At 35.9% G+C, this 22,989-nt stretch overlaps 1 pseudogene; it reads right to left on the reverse strand.

The window, feature by feature from the left end:
* Window positions 1-8,802: 8,802 nt before the first annotated feature.
* LOC132503730 (olfactory receptor 6N1-like) lies at window positions 8,803-11,741 on the reverse strand (annotated as a pseudogene).
* Between the last annotated feature and the right edge of the window lie 11,248 nt (window positions 11,742-22,989).

Consider the following 22,989-nt stretch of genomic DNA (forward strand, 5'->3'; position numbering starts at 1 on the left):
TTCATTATTCTCCCTCCATATATCCATGTGAATAACTCAATTTTCTTCAAATCTTTGTTCAAATGTAACCTTCTAATGAGGTCCAGTTATGATCACTTTATTTAAAATTATGATCTCCCCACCCACACCAGATCCTTTTATCCTGAAATAGTTTATTTTTTCTATTTCATACAGACTACATGATTTCCTTTTATTTTGCAATTTTTTTGTATTTTAAATATATATACATTTTAATATTGCCCCTATCACAGTGTAAGCTACATAAGGGCAGGGGACATTTTTCGGTCTTATCACAAGCACCTAAAACAGTGCCCGGCATAGTGGCCTTAGTAAACATTTGCTGCATGAATAAAGAAATGGGTCACCTAATTATTTCCTTAGTGGGTTAGCATCTTTTAAACTCAGCAAGATTTTAGAGCTAATTATAGAAATGTTTAATAGACTCAAAACTTATTATTTATATTTTGCACTAAAGAATTTGTATATATTTAGTATTTTATGTATTTGAATTATTTAAGATAATTTGACCTATTAGAATACCAAATCTACCTTGCAATTCTAATTTTAGATTTGTAATTGAACAATTAATTTATAATTTTTTAAATCAATCTTACTGAGGTAAAATTTATAGTCCATAAAATGCACACATTAAGTTAAGGTATTGGGACTTTTTATTTAAAATTGAAATCTTACTACATTTGTCACAGTATTAAAATGTTTAAAAGGATTTAGGATTAGCCATATTTATAATTTTGTTTCTTGTTTTGGAGGGCTTTTTTAAGATTATAAATGTTATTTTTAAAACCTGTGGAGGCTTTGTTTATTGAGTCAGAAAACTGAGGTACTTAAAAACAAAATAGTGTATATCATATTTAAATGTAATTTAAAATGATTTAATTGCCAAGTTTATAAATCAGACCAAATATTTGTCAGGGCTTCCCTGGTGGCGCAGTGGTTGAGAGTCCGCCTGCCGATGCAGGGGACACGGGTTCGTGCCCCGGTCCGGGAAGATCCCACATGCCATGGAGCGGCTGGACCCGTGAGCCATGGCCACTGAGCCTGCACGTCCGGAGCCTGTGCTCTGCAATGGGAGAGGCCACAACAGTGAAAGGCCCATATACCACAAAAAAAAAAAAAAAAGGAAAGGCTTTTCTGATACCCCCCCACACACACACACATATAAATATACACATCATTTACAACCAGGATAGACCAGATTCTCCTATTACATGATTCCAGAGAACTGCGTATTTCTGAATTCCTCCCATTTCTAATAACTTATCCTCTATCTATTTACAAACTGAACGTAAGCTTCATGAAGGCAGAGATTGTGTTTGTTCCATGTGTGTCCATTCAACGCTATTTATTTATTTATTTATTTAGTGGCCACGCCACACAGCTTGTGGGATCTCAGCTTCCTGAACAGGGATTGAACACAGGCCAGGGCAGTGAAAGCCCAGAATCCTAACCAATAGTCCACCAGGGAACTCCCGTTCACGCTATATTTTTATTGCCTGATACAACGCCTGTAGTAGAGAAGACATTCAGTACACTTTTTCAAATGGATATAAATAGTTTTTTTCCTGCCTATACTTGTCTGGAGGGTTTTATTATGGTTAATGAACTTGCTCTTTTTGTTTTGAAACCCAAACACAAGATCCTTTCTTACCTCAATTAGAGTGCATCTTGTGAGATTCAATCTATTTTCCTAGTGCTTTCTGATGCTTTTAGATTCTGATTCTTCCCTCTGCCCTTTTGTGTATTCCTCCCAACTTTATCCACAGATTTGACAGGTATACTATTTAGGTTCTCCTCCAGGTTATTGGTTCCACTGCTGATTGAGTAGAGACCACTGTGACAGACCCCTAGATCTTTTTTTGAAAGTAATTTTGAAAAAAAACATTCTTTAGGAAAAGTTATTTTTCTAGCTATAAGCTGTCCTAACAATACTCTCATCCAACCCACATTTTTCCTTTTCTCCCCAGGTATATCCAGGGCATGTTCATAGCACTGGGATCCTGTAGGCAAAAGGAAATAGAAGGTAAGAAGTCCTGGTAATACTTGAGTAGAGCTAAGAAAAGCATTGTGTAAAACATCAAAGGACGCTGTCTCAGAATCAGAATCATCAGTGGGGAGATGCCTAATTAAAAACCAACATGAAAATGGTAAGTGACTACTTATTAGTTTGTCCTGAGAATATAATTTGTCCTAAGATTATAATTTAATCAACTTAATGCTTACCAGTCTATACATTATAGAATAACATGTAAATACTGTAGGGAAAGTGTGGGCAAACTTTATTAGAGCCAGATAGAAAATATTTTACGCTTTTCAGGCCCTATGTCTCTGTAATAACTACTCAATTCTGTGGCTGCAGCACAAAAGTAGCCATAGACAATATGTAAATAAATGTATGTGGCTATGTTCCAGCGAAGTTTGTTTCCAAAAACAGGTTATGTACCTGATTTGGTCCATGGGCCATAGTTGGATCCAGGGCTGTAGCTTGGGAACATTTTTTATGCGTGCGTGCATGCACACACACACACACACACACACACACACACACACAGAGAGAGAAACATACACACTATGTTGAATGACTTTCCTCTGACTCTGGTGTTTTGAGACTGCTTCCATTTGTCATGATGCCTGAAAAGACATCTTTCCCTACTCAGAAAGTAATCATTCTGCAAAAAAGTCTTAAGTGAATGTAGGGCAAATAGATATTCTTCTACGAGTTTTTCTTATTAAGTTTTGATGCAATTAACAAATGTAGAATTTTAGAGAGCCACACCCTGTCTCTCAGAACTGGAAGGCAGTGCCCTTTAAATGACTTATAGGTGGCAGAGATAATACCAGCAAACCCTGGTAGGAGCAGTGATCGCAGTGAAATGTCATCTAAGCCCCCTTTAGAGGAAGGAAAAAGTGGCATATTAAGGTGATGGGGGTTTCCACCAGGCACCAAGTGAGTCAGAAGGAAATAAACTATAAGGAGGAAAGGAAAGAAATAACCTATAAGAAGGAAATAAACTATAATTGAAAGGAAACTCTAAAGCCATCACTTGGACCTCAAAGTTTGTTTAGAAACTCTTTTCTAAATCTCTTGATTATTGTTAATAGGAGAAACATAAGAATACAGTTATTTAAGCCCCCTAAAACTAGACAATTGTGCATACTAATCAAATTGAAGCAAAGTTCTTCAATATGATTAATGTTGACTCTGCTTAGAAGTCTACCATAAGCACAGACCACATCTGTTTTGCTTTTATGAATTCAGAGAAAGAAACAGTACTGTATTGTTGTTAATTTTCATTATGCACATAAAAATTAAGCTTTCATTTTTTTCATGAGCTATAAAATATTATGTGGTAGATTTTAGGATGTCATAAAGCATGTCCAATATGAAAGATTAAGAATGGTCATAACTTGTTTTTGTAGTTAGTCCTTTCAGATGTATCTGATTTCCCCACACACAAAAAGAGTTTAACCTTTGTTTTTTCAAGAAGAAAGATTATAAAAATTCAGAACAGCTTTTAATTTCTAAAGCAATAATCACATTAACTTCCACCCTTCCATTTAAGTTTGTAGGAATCTAAAAAAAATAATTCTTTTGGCAAGTTTTAAACTGAGCATTATGTGGAACTTTCTATAAACTTGTGACAGGCACCCTATAAACTCCTGTTTAGGATTCCAATCTCTGAATATTTTTCAGCTTCTCTTATGGAATATACATTCTGACATGGCCCATTTTAGTTCTGTTTCTAAAAGAAACATTAGAGAAAAGCATCACATTCAAAAGAATTCTTTACCATATAAATCAAAGCTTAAATTATAATTTCTTCTAATACTGTCACCTTCATAGGCCACTGAGTATAACTAAATTATCTTGTAAATCTGACTCACTTGATGCCTGGTGGAAACCCCCATCATGCTAATGTGCCACCTTTTCTCTTCTCTTTCTTCTTCTTGAGTGTCATGCCTATTCTTGACCTTGGGAAAAAATTGTCAAATTCCATGCACACCGTTTTTGGAATTTCATATGAGATTTTGTTTTATTAATAGGCCAATTTAGGGAGAAGAAATATTTTTCTAATATTGATGTCCCATACATGAATGTGTTCTACATCATCACATATAAAAGAGCTATATAATGACTTTAAATACAAATTTATGAGTTTTCAAAAATGTCATGAATATCTTTTTATATATATATATACAGCAGGTTCTTATTAGTCATCAATTTTATACACATCAGTGTATACATGTCAATCCCAATCTCCCAATTCATCACACCACCACCCCCACCCTCCATGGCTTTCCCTCCTTGGTGTCCATATGTTTGTTCTCTACATCTGTGTCTCAATTACTGCCCTGCAAACCGGTTCATCTGTACCATTTTTCTAGGTTCCACATATATGCGTTAATATAAGGTATTTATTTTTCTCTTTCTGACTCACTTCACTCTGTATGACAGTCTCTAGATTCATCCACGTCTCTACAAATGACCAAATTTCATCCCTTTCTATGGCTGAGTTTGAATATCTTTTAAGTACTATATATATATATATATATATATATATATATATATATATATATATATATATATATATATAAAATAAATTGTCTCTTTCATTGTATTTTATGATTGTTGTTGTTATGCAATAATGCAGTTGTTTTGGATTTTTTTAAATTGAGTAACATCTAGCAAGCTGGTCAACCATATTGATGCCAATAATTTATCCATGATTATCTATGCTTCAACATAAATACCATCTAAAAATAATTAAAGTTTTATCCAGTATTTATACTTTTAATTTCTTTACTCTTTTTGCTTATTTGCTTCAATAGCCAGGAACTCCGATAAAATGCTGACTAAAAGTTGTATTATCCATTAATCTCATTTTGTTCTTGATCTTAAAAGAAATGCTTTCCACACATCACTATTAGTTATGCTGTATGATTTTAGAAAGTGCCCTTTATCAGGATAAGGAAGTCTTTTTTTATTTGTAATTTTATTATTGTTTCTTACTTTTAAATTATGAATTATTATTGAATGTTTTTTTATTCTTGAATCAAGAGATATTCATCATGGTTTTTCTTTTTTAATCTGTTAATATTATAAATCATATTATTCACTTTTCAAATGTTAAGTAAATCTTGCATTTCTGAGATAAACCAAATTCAGTTATCATCACTTAATATAGATCATTGAATTTGGTTTAGGATTATTTGGAGGGAGAATTTTGCATTGATGTTAATGAGTGAGACCGGCCTGTGGTTCTTTTCTTCATATGCTGGTTTTATTTATTTTGGAACCAGCAACCAGCAAGCTTCAGGAAATGCTTTGCTGAATTGTACTTCCAGTATATTTGTTCTCTTAATGAGTTCTATAAAAATAGGAATTACCTTTTTCTTCAATATTTGGTAGAACTCTCTTGTTAAGCCATCTGAGCCCAATGATTTTTTTTTCTACTAATATTTTTAATTTCTAATTCAATATTACTAAGATTTTCTACTGCTTCTCAAGTTGATATTGGTAATTTTCAATTTTCTGAAAATGAATCTAGCTAATTAAATTTTTAATTAATTAATATATATTGTTAATACTATCATCACTTTAAACTTTGTAGTTTAAACCTGTAGTTATATCAGTTTTTTATTCTTATTATTTCCTAATTTTACTCCTCTCTCCCTTTTATTCTTTGTTAGTCTTGTCAGGGGTTTATTTATTTTTTTCCTAGAATGAACTTTTTGATTTATATATCCTCTTTGCTATATATTTATTTTTATTATATTAATTTCTGCTCCCATATTTATATTTTTCCTCCTTTTACTTTCTTTGTTTTTTCTCCCTAATATTATTTTTCTAAGTGCCTAATTTGGATGCTTGCTTGACTAATCAATTTTGCATATTTTTTCTTTTATAATGTAAACATTTAAGGCTATGAATTTCTCTCTAAAAACACTTTAGATTTATCGCATCAGTTTTGAAATTATAATTTTTATTATTGTTCAGGGCTAAATGTTTTCTACTTTCCCTTATAATTTAATCTTAGATTCATAAGTTGTTTAGAAGTGTTTTTTTAATGTCAAACTTAAGGATATTTACTAATTTAATTATATCATGAAACTAGTCTACAGTTTAGAAACTAGTCTACATAGTATTAATTCTCTTAACTGTGTTGAGAATTTTAATTTATTTTTTAGTTTTATTGACATATAATGGACAAATAGAAATTGTATATTTTTAAGGCATACAACTTGATGTTTCAATATAAGTATACATTGTGAAATAATCACCACAATCAAGCTAATTAAAATATCCATTACCTCCCACAGTATGATTTTTCTTCCTTTCTCTCTTTTTGTCTTTCCTCCCTCCCTTCCTTCCTTTCTTTCTCTTTTTGTTATAAGAATTCTTAAGATCTACCCTGCTCTCTTAGCAAATTTCAAGCACACAATACAGTATCATTAACTATGGTCACCAAGGTACAAAATTTCAGTGAGCCTTATATTATAGTTTAGCATTTGTTTAATTCGACATGAGCTTAAAGTCAATCTGTATTCTATGTTCCTTCAGTGGAATATATATCTGCCTGGTATATATTTACTCAGGAAAGGGTTTTCAAACATCTTACTATGATAATGGGTGTGTTAACTTTCCTTATGGTTCCCGCACCTGATTACCAATAAGCACTGAACGCCACAGCCCTCCTCCATGGGGACAAGTTCCTTCCACTCCATGGCAGAGAGCATAACACACAAACTAGGCAGGCTGGTTCCCAAGAATAGGAACAGAGAAAAAGGCTGGGCTACACCTGCCCAGTTCCTCTTCCAGTTTCACCAGATTAGATCCATGGCTCTCAGACTTGAACTTACTTCAAATCACCTTGTGTTTGGGGAAAGTTCAACAAGGTTTAATGATTTGTTCACTGAGTCAAAGAACTAAAGAAATTACCTATAATTTCTTATTTTTAGAACTTTATGACTCTAGGGGAAAAATACCTTTCTAATACTGACTATGCAGGCTCATATAAATCATATTTGAAAGGATTTTCTCTAGCTAACCTACATTTAAGTAAAAAGTCATCTGTGACCTGATTCCTGGGTTCATACAGACTGAAAAATCCATAGTTGACAGGAATGGTAAGGAGAGTGAAGACTCAGCCAGCAGAATTAGACCCTCTGTTTTTTAAAATGTTGTTCTTTCTTCTTGCTCAGTAAAGTTAAACTTTTTGAATTGAGTTCAGACTCTTTACCTACTAACTGAATTTGGAAAGACATTCATCCATTTACCTGCTATGGGAGATCTAATGAGAAAATGGACACAAAATATTCAAGTATAAATGGTAAGAGCATGGGATGGCTCTGGGAGGCAGAGAACCCACTCCTACTTTTGAAAAGGAGAGATGGCAAGAAGCCTAGAGCAGAAAGGCTGACCAGAGAAATCCTTGTTAAATCTCATGGTAGTCATGTTCTCTAGAAGAAGGAGAGTTATTCTATGGGAAGAATAGTTTGTATGTCACTCCACATACATTTTCTCCCAGTAATATAAATTAAAATAAACACCAAGTTATCCTTGCAATAGAAATAAAGTATTTCCACATCATTAGTTCAGGAAATCCTAAACTCATTTACTCAATCATTTCAAAAAATGCTGCCCAGGAGAACTATTTTTAAAATGAGTTTTCTTTTTGTATTTTCAGTATAGTTGTGACAATGTTATCCGATACAAAGAATCTCCAAGGGGGATACTACAGTTTCATGTCTTATTTGAAGAGAACTTCAGAAAAGTACCAACCGAGTGCCCAGGGTTTTAGGATCCCAAAATCTGAGACTTGAGGAAAATGTGAGAATAAACTTCTATGAAACTTTTGTTTTCATCATTCCCTTTCTGCCAATCTGTGCACTCCTTCCCTCCACTTTCCATGACCTCCACCATCACAGATATACAGAAATTAAAATGGAAAAATCTATCTCTTGATATTAATCAATATGTTGCTGCTGGGGTATAGAGCGTGTGTGTTTGTGTGTGTGTTTGAGAGAGAGAGAAGACAATTGACCCTTCACAACAAAACTATAAGCTATTTGAAAACAAATTGTGCCTCCTTTTTATATCTCCTCTTGGTTCCCAGACCTAGTTTTGCACTCAAGGACCCCTATGAACAATGTTGCCTTGTTGACTAACTGATGATTTCAAATTCAAGTCTATAACTCACATTTAACCATCAGCACACCCAGGACCCTCATTTCTAACCCCCTGATCATCCCAATTATAAAGTAAATTTTGAGATCCAGCTTTAAACATTCTTTTATGCTAGCTTCACCCAGAAACACTGAACTCCACACTCTTATGAACCCTATTCCCATGGCTCATCAATTAACATCTAAACATTTACCCAAGAAGTTCTTTTACTTTTCATTCCACTTAGCTCCTTTACTACTTTCTCAATGCTTCTCCAGGAATTCTATCTTGAGCAAAGTCTCACAGTCAGTTTTTTTCCAAATTCTTTTAAACACAATTATGTCTCTCTCTAAGGTCTAAGTCTACCTTGGTATTTGCGCTTCCATCATTATTATTTGATTATTTTTTAAGCTATATGATCTTTCACCCATATTTGACAAGTGTGGGTTCAGAGGCCATATTTCTCCACCTTCTAGAAATTTCCCAATTTGTCCCTATCTAAGACCTCAATCCATTTAAATTGGTATGTGCACTATATTTAACAAATTATTTGATTAGTTGATAGACTAAGCAACTAAAGCCTACCCTTACCAAATGAATGGCCTATGGATTGATCCTCAGAGTCTCTTCAACAAAGCCCTAATCCTTTGGGTGACACTCCTGACAGCCTCCCTCACTTCCTTGTTGCTGAGAGTATAAATAATGGGGTTGAGAAAAGGAGTAAGAAAAGTGTACACCAAGGCAATAAGCTTGTCAGTGTCTTTAGGGTGACTCTCAGGTGGCCCTACATAGACAATGAAGGCAGAGGCAAAGAATAACGCTACTACAGTTATACGGGAGGAACAGGTGGAAAAGGCCTTGGCATGGCTGGCAGCTGAAGGCAGCTTCAGCACAGCTCTAAAGATACAGTCCTAAAATGAGCACAAGATTGCATGCATTGATAATGCCAATCACTGCAATATGGACTTGCGCATGCCAGCTTGTGTCCACACATGCCAACTTCGTTAGTGGTGCCAAGTCACAAAAGTAATGAGCCAACTCTTTTAAACAGAAGGACAGAGTGGATGTGAGGCTGGCTGGCACAAATGCAGCTGAGAAGCCAGCCACCCAATTGGGCCCTGCTAGCCATAATTATCCCTGTCTGCTCATGAGTGCATGTTAGTGGAGTGGGCGACAGATGACAAGGTAGCTGTCCAGTGCCATGACACCCAACAGTTAGCACTCAGTCATGCCCAAGGAATGGAAGACCTATAGCTGGACAAAACACACAGTTGATGAGATGGGTGGATGCCAATGGAGCAAGGTATGCAGCAGCATGGAAACTGTGGTGCTGACATATCAGAGTTCCAAGAAGGAGCAGACACTGATGAAGAACTACATGGGTGTGGACAATCCAGAATCTGCCTGAATCAGGGCAATGATGAACAAATTCCCTGCCAGGGTGAGGAGATAGATGCACAGTGTCCCCAAGAAAGCAAGAGGTCACAGGGTTCCAGTGGTAGTGAAACCAGCAAGGAGAAAATTCTGGGTCCGTGTGTGATTGACATGATCCAGGATTCCTATGAGCAAGGTGTAAAGACAGAAAATTAACAACATCAGGAATTTTCCTCTATACAGAAAATTTCCCTAGGGTCAAGAACACCACATGTGGGCACCTGAAAGGAACTTAATATTATCTAAGCAATGCTCCTCACTTTGTAATAGAGAAATTGAAGTCCTGAAGGTACACATGGTTGGAACTGTTGTTGACAGGGTTGGAACTAGAAACCAAGGCTCCTGAGGCCAGTTCAGTCCTTTTCTATACTATAATATTGTGTTCTAGTGACTCCGGAAACTGACTTTCTTCCCTACTCCACCATCAGGAAACAAGAGAGACATAACTACTGGTTGAAAATAGCTATAACAAGGGATGGTGGAGAGAGTAGAGGAAATAGACAACAGTCTCCAAACTTAAAGTAAAACTGTCATTTATTAAGTTCTGTAGACAGGAAGATATAGAGAACCATTCATAAAGCTGAGGGTCAATTCTCTTAGTACCTTAAGATTACAAACTTTAAGAAATATACCTTTATGTAAGGTATATTTAAATCTAAAACTGAATATATATATGTATCTATAACTGAATCACTTTGCTGTACAGTACACACTTTGTGTGCTGAAACTAACACAATATCATAAATCAACTATACTTCAATTTTTTGTGTACATATATATATAAAGGAAACTGAAGAGATAAGAAAAAACTTATCTCTATCCTTCTTTTCATTTTTAATGATTAAAAAACAGCAATATATGGCTTTGGAGAAGAGAGAAAAAGTATCCCCTAAAAGTGACTGCTGAGGCTTCTTTCAGGAATCCTCTCTAGAGTTTATAGACTAGTTTTCTAAGGAGTATAAAAAAAAATAAAAGGGAAATAAAAGAAGCACAGAATTTCTGAGAACAGCCCCTGCAGTCTCACGTCCATGGTGCCTGATGATAACTCACTTAAGAGTTTCACTCCTTTGAAAGATGATCTCCAAAGGAGAAATGCACTGGGAATTCTCAAGGAGGAAAACCATGAAGTCAGAACACCCAAGCAAGAAGTTCTATAGTATTTAAAAAAGAAAAAGTTTTCCTTTAAGTCGGAGATTTGGCTTTGAGAACTTTCTCTGTCACTAACTGGCAGTGCACTGTTGGCTAAGCAACTCCTTGCATAACTGCAACTTCTTTTTCTCTAACACGAAAATGTTTGAATAGATGTTTTCTAAAACTCTTACAACACAGATAATTTATAGTTTCCTAAAATCACTGAAAATGTTTCTGGGCTGTGAGGGACATGAACACCATGGTTCCTAGCATTTTCCTCTCATAGCCTAACAGACCTCAACTAGGAAATGTCAAAGTGCTCTCCTACTCCTCTTCTTCCGCATCTCTTATCTCTGATGCACCAGCCAAAACCATTACCTGTTTGGATGAAATTAGGACTTGTTGTATCTTCCTCAGCATTCTTTCACCCCAAAACACTTCTCTACTTATATCTCATGTTCCTGGAGATGCTGGTCTCCCAGAGGATGCTTGCCATTCATTCAATGGTATTGCTGAGTGTAACTAGCTCTCAGTAGGGGTTCCTCTGGGGCAGGATATTGGGCACAGGAAAGTGAAGCAGAGTAGCTCTGTTTCTTAAATGACTTTTCTCAACCCTGCAACCCTGATTGTTGAGCTCTGGGATCAAGTCTCAGGGACATTGTCTTTCTAGGCCACTCGAACTTTGTGAAAATTCCATATAGCTTTCTATGGAAAGAGACAACCCATCTTGCATAATCTTATGTACACAAATAGAATAACACATTGAGTGCCCCAGAAGTGAGTTTCATCTTCTTGAAAATTGCATTGCATGGAGACTTCTCAGTTTCATTTCCACTCAACTCCAATAATAAGACCTAGGTGACCTAGGAAGAGTAAATCATCAATTTGTCCACTACTAACCTACTAGTATAAACAAGATCAGCGGCACCATCACTTCTGCTTTGACTCTCTTCATCCCCATGACAAGCATCACCACCACTACCTTCTCCATGTCCACTATCATTTATTCATTGATTCAATCATTATTGAATATTTACTGTGTGTCAAATACTGTTCTAAACCAACACAACCACCAGTATTGCTAATCGCTATCATCATTTATACCACCGCCACAACCATTATAATTATATGGAACGTCTACATAATGCTTATTCAGTTTTCCATCATCGTTGTCATTTTTATTACCATCAGCATCATCTTGATAAAATTCCTGCAGTCAGCATACAAATTCTGACCTTGACTGGGCATTATACATAAGCATGGACTGCATGGATATAATGGTCATATAAGTAACAGATTGAAAGAATTAATCCACTGGAGAATAGTAGATTTGCACCATTGGCTGATGCAAATGTGGTTTCACATTTAGGAATCAGAGGCAGAGGACAAGATAATAACAAAATTAAACTGGCTATCAGAACATTAATCATGAAATATTTGCAGATAGACCACATAAACCTAAGAGAAACGATTAAATCTCTGCAAATCAGCTAGGAAAATCTTCCTGTGAGAGCTGGAGTTGTTTTAACAACAGAAAAGTGTGATATTTGTTTTTAAGAGTTTTGCTTTAGACAATAATGTAACCTAACAATTGGAAGAATCTGTCCTTGAGTAATATTATTTTCCAGATGCTTGGGCATTTAGAGGTTCTTGTTCAGTCTTTTCTAGCCTTGTGCATAGATTCCACTTCAAATGAAACACCTGACATTTCTCCAGGATAAATAGTTGCAACTACCATTTGATGAAATTGCTGCATCCCTCACATTCCCGAATACCAAAACATCCCAATTTGTAGCCTTGTTTATGGATCTATAAGGCAGATTCTGGGACAGACTTCACCCATGCTTTGCAGTGTTCAATTGTATATAATCCTGGCTTGCACCAAAAGAGTATGTAATGGCTGTGCATTTGCCTCCAGAAAGCAATCAATGTAATACAAATATGTGTTTATAAGGAGCTCAAACACAAACTGAAATCAGTGCAAAATATATATTCAAAATATTTAGCACTGTAAATGAATAAGGAATGAGGTGTTTGACCTAAAAGTAGCATGAAGAGGGAAAATAAAAGTTGAAGCGTTTCAAGTTTAGGTCTTGCTTAGCTAAGCAAATTGTTTATTTTCCTCTCATGTCATCCTCCACCAGTAAAACATGCTCAATTAACACTTATTCTGTATTAGAAATGGAGCAAAAGAAAAGAACAAGATCTGATGCTTCCATTAAGAAATGCATGATTTAGCAAAAGAGGTAACAAAGAATGCCTATTAGAGTGTTAAGAGAAGATAACATTATCTCGTGTCAACATTGTACAATGATTGTTAACATTTGAAAAAAAAGCCTATATTACAGGAGATTATTAGAAAGGAATAGATGAATAATTGTTTTAAAATAACTTTATAAGTGATTTAGAATTTTTATTTATCTATATATTCTATATTATGCATATATTTATATGGAATATTGTTTTCCAACAGAAAAAATGTGATGATCCATATTCTTCTTAACTAATAATGATACATGCAACTTTAAACTGCATTGAAATACTTTTATCACCTTCAGATTTATAGAGATCCAGAAGTTTAAAAACACACTTTATTGGGAAAACTGCAGGGAAACAGACATTTTCATACATTGCTCATAGGAGTACAAAATAACAAAATAAATTTGGAGGAAAGCTGAGCAATCTTTATGCAAACTACACATTCACTTGTGCCCAGCAATCCTACTTCTAGGAATTCATCTTGAAGATATGTATATGAAATGATGTATGCACAGGGTTATTCATTATAGTTCTGTTTGTAATAGTGAGACTGGAACAACCCATGAGCCCTTCAGTAGGGGACTGGTTAAATTAAACACACAATGGAACACCATGGAACTGTTTATCAAAAGGAGAAAGCACTTTCTACAGTGATAGGAAATGGTCTCCATGGGGCTTATAAGAATACTCATATTTACTTGTTTTTACATAAAGAAACACTGCACTGTTGTAGGAAACACTGATGAAAGTTGTTTCTTATCATGGGGAGTAGGGCTGGCACGGGACCAGTGGGCCTGGGTTGGAGAAATACTCTTTACATATACCTTTTTATGAACTATTTTGATTTTTTAATAATGTAGGTATATTATCTATTGAAACTAATGTGTTTATTCTTAAAATATATGTCAATACAGTGGCACAATGCAATCATACATCCTGGTGTGCTCAAGTGAGTTCTGGTTAATGCCTGTTGTCCCAGGATAACTATTAATAGTGCGCTGCTTTATTCTTAAAAACATTTGGGCTTTACTTCAATGATAAACTGAATATACATCCTACGTGATAGAATGTTAACTTTGATACTACTGCAGAATTTGCAATCAGAGTTGATATTATACATATAACTTCTTCTAGAGTGATAAACTGCTGTCAACACGGAAAAAGGAAGAGGTGACCCTGAGGGATCCACCCCAATGTGTCACATTCATACATTGCTTCCCACTTCTTTTCACATCTTAGCAAATTTTAAAAAGTGTTAATAAAGATTGCTTAAATGCAAACTGTCCAGAGGCTGTAATTTCCTCAGGCTCTATCTTAGGACTCAAAGGGTAAGGTAGAGGGAGATGGGCAACTCAGCTCACCTAATACCTATGTTTGTTAGGAAGCTCTGCCCTAAGGAAGGTCTGAAGGGAAGGACCTCAGAAGGTTTAGAGAATAAAATATTGTGAAGTAAAGAGAAAGATGAATTTGAAACACTGAGTTGATCTAAAAAAGAGTAATGACTCCTGGTGGGGTTATAGAAAGGACACAATCTCTGTCATCTCATTTGACACTTAGGAGTTCATTCTTTCATTCATTATTTTGTTCACTTATTCATAAATGAAAGAATATACCAGGCTCCATACCAGAAATCACTGATGAAATATATGCTACCTTGAGTTGTAGGATGTCTCCACAATAGGATTGTAAGTCCTCAAGCTCACTACGCAGTATTGATTAATATGACCCAAGAAATTGTCAGTGATTCTTTTGGACTGCCACCTGGGAATGTGCTGACTGAATAGTATTTTGCTACCCCCATGACCACCCCAATAAAGACAAGTTGAGATAACCACAGTGTAGAAGAACAGAAAGAGTAAGAAGAGGATAAGGGCCCCAAAGCCATGCATTAAAGGATAGTATAAATTTCACAAGGGCAAGGAGAAACACACAGGATGTCTAGGGTGATTTTGGACACCTAGGCCCAAGGAAGATGTTCAGTTTGGAGTATTATCAATTCTACTGACCCACAGATGTGACAAAAGTGTGAGATATATGTAAAATCAGGCATGCCTAGGGGAAGAAATTCTCCTTGAAAAAAATTATGTGACAAATTTGAAGTAATAATGACTATCTCATATGTAGTGTTAATTATTCTATATGTTTTATGTATATAAAATAATTTAATCCTCAAAAGAATTATTTGAATGAGGTTCTACTGCTGTCCCCATTTTACAGATGAAGGAACATCTTACAGATGGAAAACAGGAAGATTAAGTGAATTGTTCAAGGTTGTGCAGAAAGAAAGTGGTAGAGATGATGATTGAATCCAGGTACCAGTCTTCAAACTCCCTTCTCTGACTAATACACAGCCCTGCCTCTAGAATAATAAAGATTTTATTATTTATGGAGTACCTCAACTTCAGGAACATTTAAGTACTGATCACTTTACATGTTTTGTTTCCTTTAATCTTTATAGGACTGTGTGGTAGAGATCATTATAAATATTTTTCTTTCAAATATGAGGAAATGGTTGCTCAGACAGAGGTTAAGTTTTTATATTTGGAATCATATAGCCAAAAAGCAGCAAAACTAGGATTTGGACCAACACTATTTCCTCTGTATTCTCTTTATTCATATCTTACTCATCCAGGTGGAGTTTGGATCTTGCTTTCCTTACAAATGTTGCAATTGTGGAATTAAAACTTCCTGAGCAGAAAGGAATGTGCTCAGTCACCCACTTCTTACTCTCATTTGGCAAAGAGAGAGAATGAGGCCAAGGAAGCCTTGCCAAGGTCACCCAGTCCACTGGAGTGGATCTGGGGTTGAATCCATGTCCAGAAACATTTCTAATTTCGTTTTTGCATAAGAACAATTAAAAACATTTTCACAAAGAATATTCATGATCCATACAGTGACCTGTCTCTGCCAAACTCTGGTCTTGTCTTAGTCCCTAATAAGCTGTGCATCTTTGGTAGTTCACATCACCTCCTTGGCCCTCAGTTCTCTCATCTGAAAAAGTGAGGAAGTGAAATTGAATCATCTCAACAGAGGAACTGGTTGAGGAGCCAGGGTAGAAAAGAGGGCACAGGGAGTGGCCAGAGCTTTGGGTCCCCATTTCTACTTTCTATTTCAGTCTGTTTTCTTCTTTGTACTCATCTATTTTATGTATTATGTTTCTAATGCTGTATGTCTGTTTGAAAATATGAGATCAGATGATTTCCTGGTGTCTTCTTTGATATTTCAAGAATGCTGCATCTGCTTCATGCTAGGGCTACACAGCAATTGATGAACTAACGTAAAGAAGGAAAGAGCATTCCTTATTCCAGGACACCTGCCTACCTGTGGCAGACATAGACAAGGGTGCATTCTGAACAGGTAGTGTAAGTCTATGCACTCTACAAAAGAGTCAACAAGACTAGAGCCTCAGCATACAGACTGAGGTCCAGGAACCCAGGGCTGGATGATGGCATAACTTAACTAAAAACTCCTACCAATGGTGAGGGGCAGAGCAAATGGGGAAATTGGAAGAAGATCTGAGACCCTGACATACTAATGAATATTCTCTTTCTGCTGTTGCACACAGAAATTGTGTACTGTACTTTAAGAGACTAAGGACGAGTCTTTTGGTAGATCCAGATGCCACAGGTCAGGGAAGGTAAAATCAGGGTAATGGCGACCTTTAACATTTTCTGAATCTACTATCTCTAATTGCACCTCCAATTTATTCCCCTTGTATACCTTCCTTTCCATCTGTTACTAATTATTGAACCCATCTCCCTACCTGTCCTATATTAGTGTTTATATAAAATTTTCTCCTCCCCCTCCCCTAACCTAGCCATGATCACTAGATGCATCATTTTTGCTATGATCCTAAACTAGTCACATAGCCTTTCTGAGCCTCAGTTTCCTCATGTAGTATAAGTTTATATATCTATTATTGTGGGCACTCAATAGATAGTATTACTGCTATAACTACTAATTTGTTGGTGGTAAATATATAGGTATCAAATTAAATTACTGATGGTTGGTCTGAATGGGCTGAAATGTTAAGCAATTTTGAATGTCATTTCACCTGATCTTAACTAATAAGGGCTAGAAATCCCCCAAAACAGTGAAGTCAGTCTCTGTACAAGGTAGGCCTCAAGCCCCTATTTCAAAAACAGAGAATAATAACATTTATCCTGTCCTTCCTTGCCTCAGTGGGGAGGCGCTGCTGCAGTGTGAGAGTGCTTGGTGAATATGAAAGAGCTGTACCAATGTGTGGGGTCTGTAGGAATTCTGTATGTGGGGAGGAGTCCAGACAGCACAGGCACCTCTGCACAGAGGACCAACAGCACAAGATGAGCCTGGAAATCTTTGAGCAGTGTGTCCAACACAAGTCATATATTCCCTTCCCTTAGATCTCAGGCAGTTGTAGTGAACATCCATACCCTTAGCCAGCCTAGGCTTTTCCTTCTACTTCCTTTGGTCAAGCAGAGGAGCCTTGGGGCCACCACTGAATTATCACTGCCACACACAGCTTGTTTGAAGGACCTGGTTACGGAGGTATCCCACAGGGAAGCATGAGAGGCCCACTATCCAGCTAAGGAAATCTTCCCACAAAACTTTTCTTCTGAGCAACTCATGAACAGAGCACGTGCTAACAAATTTGCTAATGAGAAGGCAAACAAGCTGTTTAGTTGAGCTGGGAAAGCCAGAGGGTGAGGCCAGGGAACCATTCCCAGGAGGGGATGCACCTGCTTAATGAAGCAGAACCTTAACTTTAGTGATAATCAGCAGTTTCTCTGTAGAGGCCTCCCCCTGCCTGAGTTGAGGAGGAGGGAGCTTTGGGGAGGCCTCAGTTGTCTCCTCTTGCCTCCCTCCATGATTACTAATTGGAAAAGTGAGAATGCAGAGCAGTATGTCAAAAAAAGCAGCTCTAAGATATGGTCCTCCTAGGAGCCCTTTCCCCAGGCCTGCGGGAGACACCAGCCTCTCAGCTTTGTCTGAACCATGCAGAAGGGCATCTGTTCCCTACATTCATAGGAGGCACTGTGGAGGTAGAGTGGAAGTCAGGAGGCCTGAGATTTAACTGAGGTTCTGCCACAAACTACTTCTGACTCAAAGTGGGTCACACACCTTCCCTGACCTATATACTTTTTTTTTGACCTGTACTACTATTAATATATAAAATATGGAGATTGGACTTCATGAATTAAAGAAACATGGTGTCTTTGAGCTGTGATGTGGGGTTTGTTCTGATAGCCCTGGTAACAGCATCAAGAAACAAGAGTGTAGTAGCATCACTTCTGCCAAAAAAAAAATTAAAAAAATAAAAAAAGTTTATTGAGTGTAAAGGAGGTAAAGGGAGAAGTAAGGAATATGAGAGCAAGATAAATATATGCCCCAAGAGACACCCCGCCCCAACAAAAGAGAGTATGGTATGTATGTATACATACCATCTAGGTTCAAACAAAGGAAGGTGTTACCACACTACCTTGCACTTTCAGAACATTTTTTAAACTCTCATTTCCTTTTTGGGGAAAAAAAATCCTATCATTTTCTTTTAGAAAAAAATAAAGCAGTTCTAACCATCTTCCTGTCTGCACCTCTCTGCTTGTCTACATACCTATAGACACATATATGGCACTATGACTCTCAGACAGTACCAAAAAATCAGAACCACAAGTGCAATTTTCAGTGTTGGTAATAATATAAAGAACGTGCAATAAGAAAACCCTGGGTTTGAATCAGCAGTTGTAAAATCACAATCACAAATCAGCAGTTGTAAAATGTAGTGCAATTTAGATAACCCCTTTTTGCCTCATTTGCAAAACTGAAATTGTTAATAGCACCTATCTTTTAGGTTGTTGGAGAATTAAGATAATTTATGTTGGAATTGTCAACTACAAATTGGCACTTGCCATTGGCACTTGCTATCTACCTCTACAAGGATTAAACCATGTGCTGCTTCAGCTGCTGACTTTCAACACCCCCCTGAAAGGAGCAGAAATGAGGCATCAGTTAAGTGCTACAAGAATAACATCTAACTTTGTTGATTGCTATTATTATTAACATTATAGTTACATGTCTAATACCTAATAGAACCAAGGAGATGACTCCTAAATCCACAAGAGGAATTCGACAAAGAGCTGAAATCCCAAATAGTCTTAGTTCTGTAATCCCAGTGTCCCTTCAAAAGCCCTGCAACCACTCATAGTCCAAGCTGCTTAATAGTGGTCAGAACCACTTCAGACACTTATTCAGACTTAGTTATCTTTAAGGATTTGAACTCTTCTTCTAATAAAGGGCAAGCAGACCAGAATGTGGTTGTAAACATGATGGTGGGAGAGATGGAAAAGGAATCTTGCTATGAATAAGTAGAATTGTTTAGGATGAATTTGATTAGGAGTTTGCTGTATACCAGAATCCCTGCACCATATACAAGTTGCCTCTCTCTCTTTCAAATTATTTCCCAGTATTTCCTACTCCTGAATAAAAGGAGATCGCCAATTCATTCATTATTTCATTCATCCAGTATTTACTGAGCACCTACTATGTGCTAGACACTTACTGACTATGTGTAGATACTAGTAAAACTGGCCATTTTTACATGATAAATATTTTCTAATTAAGTTGTGCTTGAGAAGAGTTTATAAATGTTGGATTCAAAACATCATAAGTCAAATAAAGTTTCTTAAGTTGTTAACTGTGTTAGTCAATCTTCTGAATCTTAATCATAACTATTTTCTTTAGCCTTGTTGCTTCAACAATTGAGAGAGATATGATGAAATCTCCAGCTGTAATGGTAGTTTTGTCAATTTCTCATTGTAGTTCTTTTGAATTCTTCCATATATTTTTATATAGTTTACATATATACAGGTTTCCCCCACTATCTGAAAGGAGAGTGTTGCTATGAAACCTTTCATAAGCCAAAACGGCATAAAGCAAAGAGCGTCCCCCACTTTCCAAAAGTTTGCCTTTCACCACTGCACTTTTACCAAAGACCTATATTAGTACCGTTTTTGTTAACTGAAAAAAATCCAGAGGATTTTCACCTTTACAAAAAAAGCCATTACCGCACTAACGTAGGTCTTTGGTAAAAGTTAAGTGGCATAATGTGAACTTTTGGAAAGCAGAGGATACCTGTAAATACAAGTATATATACTATGTAAATAAAGGGAAAGAAAAAATTACTATATGTTGCCATATTGAGTAATGTAAAGTAATAACAAGTTTTGTATATGTGTAGATATATATATATATATATATACACACACACATATATATATAATGTAAATACATAAATTATATTTTCTCAGGGGTTGAATATGTTGTCATTATGCAGTGAAACTCTGTACTGATACTTTTTTCTAAAAATCTATTTAAAGCTACACTATTATATCTAGTTATTCAACTTTTAAGTGACTGTGCTTTATGTGTATTTTGTCAACAACATATAGCTGGATTTATTTTTAATCCAAATTGAAAAAATTTGTCTCTTGTCCATTTATGTACCTACTTTATGTATATATTTTAACTTAATTCTTCCATCAGAGTTTATTAAAATTTGTAACACTTATTGTATGCTTTCTTCTTCTCCTTTCTTGTCGTTTCTTTAAAAGTGTTTATCTTCTTTTTAAGGACAAGAGTCTTAGTTCTCATATTATCTGGTCCCCCAACCTACAAACCTACCATGTTGACATACTTCCTGTTTTCTTTTTTGTTCTGGCTTTACTTATTTGTAAAACATCTAATGAAGGCATTTGCTTACCCTTACTTTTCTTTTGGCTGCCAACATTTCTTTTCTTATTGAATAGTTCTTCCCAAAGAGTTGTTGATGAGGGTCTTTGTGTTGCAAAATTTGTGAAGCTTTGAATATTAGAATAGTTTTGTTTTGTTTAATTGTGTTAAAATACACATACCATAAAATTTACCATTTTAACCATTTTAAGTACAGGTATATCTCATTTTATTGTGCTTCATTTTATTGCACTTGGAAGATATTGTGTTTTCACAAATTGCAGTTTTGTGGCAGCCCTATCCAGCAAGTCTAATCAGCACCATTTCTCAATAACATTATATTTAAATTAAGGTATGTACACTGTTTTTTAAACATATAATGCTACTGTATACAATAGACTACAGTATAGTAAGCATAACTCATATGCACTGGGAAACCAAAAAAAATCATGTGACTTGCTTTATTGCAATATTTGTCTCAGTGGTCTGAAACCAAATGCACAATATCTTTGGGGTATGCCTGTATATAATTCAACAGTGTTAAGTACATTTACATTGTTGTACAACCAATCTCCAAAACTCTTTTCATCTTGCAAAAGTGAAACTCTATATCCATTAAAAACAATTTCACCATTCTCCCTCCCCCCATGTTCTGGCAAACACCAGAAACACTACTTTCTGTCTCTATGAATGTGAATACTCTAAGTACCTCATATAAGTATAATCATACAGTATTTGTCTCTTTGTGACTGACTTATTTCACTTAACATAATGTTTTCAAAGTTCATCCATGTTGTAGCGTGTGTCAGAATATCCTTTCTTTTTAAGGTAAAATAATTTTCCATTGTATGTGTATACCACATTTTGTTTATTAATTCATCTATCGATGGACACTTTATTGCTTTAATCTTTTGGTTATTGTGAAAAATACATCAATGATTGTGGGTGTGTAAATATTTCTTTAAGATCATGTTTTTACTTCTTGGGATATATACCTAGAAGTGGAATTACTGGATCATAATATTATAATATTATTTTTAATTTTTTTGAGGAATCCCTATATTGTTTTCCATAACAACTGTACATTTTTACATTCCCACTGACAGTGCACAAGTGTTCTAATTTCTCCGCATCCTCACCAAAGCTTTTTATTTACTGTTTCCTTTATATATATATATATATATATATATATATATATATATATATATATTCATGTACAGATCCTCTTCCCATGTAAATTATTGCAGCGTGTTCCATAGACCTCCATTGCTATATGGTCGGGCTTTTTGATATATATATTTAATATGTATTTGTATACGTATGGTAACCCTAATCTTAATTTACCCATTCCCCCCTCTTTTCCTTTTAGATAAGCATAGTTTTTCTAAGTCTGTGAATGTCTTTCTCTGTGGAAATGTGTTCATTTGCATCACTTGTTAGATAACGCCTATAAGTGATATCAGGGGATATATGTATTTTGCTTTCCGACTTACCTCATGTTCTGTGGTTATCTCTAGGCTCATCTATGGTGCCTCAAAGAGCAGCGTTTCATTGTTTTCCATGGCTAATATTCCATTGTGTATATGGACCACTTCTTCTTTATCCATTCATCTGTTGATGGACATTTTGGTGGCTTCCTTGTATTGGCTTTTATCCAAATGGCTGTGGTGAAGCTGTTGCATGTTGTATCTTCTCGACTCTGGTCTTCTGAGGTGAGAGGCTCAGTGGCGGCCCTGCTGGATGGAATGGTGGCTCAATTTTTACCTATAAATGCAACTCCTTTCTGTTCTCATTATTGTCTCTTACCACTTTACATCTCACCAGCATCTAGAGGGTACACAGTTCTCTAATACCCCTTCAGCATTTATTGTTTGCAGACTTTTTGCTGATAATACTTAACTTGTGTGAGATGAAACCTTTTTGTAGATTTGATTTGCATGAGTCTAATAATTCCTGATGTTGAGCTTTTATCAATTTTACGTTTTTTTGGAAAAAGACTGAGTAAAACTTACTTCTTCATACTATCTCCTTGAAACATTTGCCTCTTTTGAATTTTTTTGGCCATTCCCTAGCTCAGGACATTTTTTGAGGGCAGGTGTCCTTTACAGCCCTGAGTCCTTGTGAATGTTAAATGACCGTTAGCTGTGGGTTTAAAACCGCTCTTGCGGGAAACGGCCACAAGGTGGCAGCATTTCTACATTTCCAACTCTGGGTTTTTGGGCAACAGAGCCTTCCTGGAAATCGTGTTAGTAGGCTGCAAATTAGAGTGGAATGTG

The sequence above is a fragment of the Mesoplodon densirostris genome, chromosome 2 (assembly GCF_025265405.1).
Source record: "Mesoplodon densirostris isolate mMesDen1 chromosome 2, mMesDen1 primary haplotype, whole genome shotgun sequence".
Classification (NCBI taxonomy): domain Eukaryota; kingdom Metazoa; phylum Chordata; class Mammalia; order Artiodactyla; family Ziphiidae; genus Mesoplodon; species Mesoplodon densirostris.